Genomic DNA, 2276 nt, shown 5'->3' with positions numbered 1-2276 from the left:
GAAAGCTATACTGAGGTGTTTAGAGGTGGTCTAAGCTTGATTAAAATCCTTGAGAGAAGATTTATGCAAAATAAAACAACTTTGTTTTAGTGCGACAATGGACAATGCTTAATTAATCAGTTTACTGTGTTTTTGTTATGAAATGATGCAGAATTGCTTAACACTTAGAATAGCAATTCTTAGCAATAAAATTCTCAATTAAACCTATCCCAATGTTATAAAATAAGCGTGTGGATTTAAATGGTTTAGTATGCTTATTTGGCCCTAAGTTGGTTTACAGTTTGGATGGGAGGAACTGCAAGATGTTTAAGCTTTGGTATTAAAATTCTTAATGATGATTTACAGTTAGTCATGTTCTAGAATTACTAAAAATAAACTTGTGAACATTTATATTCTGTTATGGTTGATTAGAATTAATTGGTTTACACGTATAACCTGTAATATTAATTAGTGAACATTTCAGAGTAGTATGGATTAAGCTTGTTAATTGACAATTGTTTTATCATGCTTAATATGGAACAATTGATATTTGTACTTAATGTTTTATTGTCAATTGTGGAATGTATGGATTAGTTGATAGTTATATTTTTATTTATTTTATTAACTGCCGGATGGATTGGATTGTATGCACCGGTATGGGACGGTGATATACTAGGTTTGGATTGGCTCAAAATTGCTATATCCTACCTATACGGAATAAGGGAATGGATTAAAAATAAATCCTACTTATATTTAGGCTAAGTCAAAGAAGCTGCACAAGCTGAATGACTAGCTGGATTACTGGTTATCTATGTTAAGTCTGTGCAGTTGAATAAGCTGAACGACTTACTAGATTTATTATGGATTGTTATGAACGGATTTTAAATATATTATTATGGTACTGTGACATGAGCTTGAGTCTCAGAGTCGACGGTTAGGGAGCGTATATGCAGTAGGATGCGTAGCTGGCTATGCTGGTTGTGGTGTACCCTGTTAGGCTTAGGTAGTCATGCCCACTCAGGTGCGTTTTGCATGTTGCCTTCTATTCAGGTTGAGACCCATATCATAGTCCAGCGAGAGTCCATAGTATGGATATATATATATATATATATATATACACGACTTATATAGTTATTGTTGAGTTGGTTAGAGTGTATATGTGTATCGAGTCTCTGCTTGGATTGTAGTAGGTTAGAACTTGTTCATGGGCCTGACCCACTCCTATTTTCCAGGTGTACGTCAGTTCCAGGCTTGAGCTTGTTCGTGCTGGGCAGAGAAGATCTTCCATTCTACCGACGATGTAGGACTTCTTTCCGGATATTTGATTTGGATTTTATCTTCAGTTTACTTTCATTCAGTTTGGTTTTTAAGGGTCCACTGGAGATGGATTCCCGAGTTGTTAACTTATGGAGGTTTTGGATTATTGGGATTTAAGTGTATTTAATATTAAAGGTTTTTATATTTAGTTTTCTTTCAGCTTAAACTTTATTTATCAAATTCATTTTGTCATCTGTGTTCGTATTACATATTAATTATTTGATATTTCTCTCGGGTTTGGGCTTGGGCCTGATCAACCCGTGTCTCGGATCCGAGGGGTATCACAGTTGGTATCAGAGCACTCCAGGTTCAAGTGTTTCTAGGGTGTTTCATATTAAGTCTTCCGCGTAGCATTTTCTCTTGATTAGAGCTTAAGTGTAGGATTCGTTGAATTCCTTTACGGTCCATTTAGAAATCGTACTGATGTCTGTCTTTCCATGTTAACAGATGGTTAACGGTAAGAGAGGAGGACAGAATAGCAGGAAAATGAGAGCGGCACGTAGGTAACAACAGTTTCTCCTATGGCGTCAGCAGATTGGGGAAGAACAGCAAATGCCTGCATTTCAGAATGGTGAGGGTCAGTTGCATATCGAGCAGGAGAATGTACAGCTGACTCAAGAGTCTCAGGATTGGGGCTACAATCAAGACAGGAAACCAAAGTTTTCTCCTCAGTTAGTTTACACCATTGTTCAAGCTGTAGCAGAGGGCATAACAACTGCACTTCAGAATCAGCTACATCTTCAGCAAACACTAGAAGCAGTACCGGTGGTGTAGAATGTGTTTAAAGGACATTGTTATGCCTGCGGAGATTATGGGCATACAGCCAGACAATGTCCTAGGTTCACTCAGTGACAGCGTAATGAGGAACCACAGGCAGGATGGGATCAGTCAGAGGCTAACCAGCAGAGGAGACCGTTCAGTATTTTTAGGGGTACTTGCTATACTTGTGGGGAGATTGGCCACACTTTCAAGCAGTGTCC

This window comes from Cornus florida, unplaced genomic scaffold, assembly GCF_030987335.1.
Source record: "Cornus florida cultivar Cherokee Brave unplaced genomic scaffold, ASM3098733v1 CherokeeBrave_3.0.0_Hap2_Chr11, whole genome shotgun sequence".
NCBI lineage: Eukaryota > Viridiplantae > Streptophyta > Magnoliopsida > Cornales > Cornaceae > Cornus > Cornus florida.
This window is presented reverse-complemented; position numbering follows the sequence as displayed.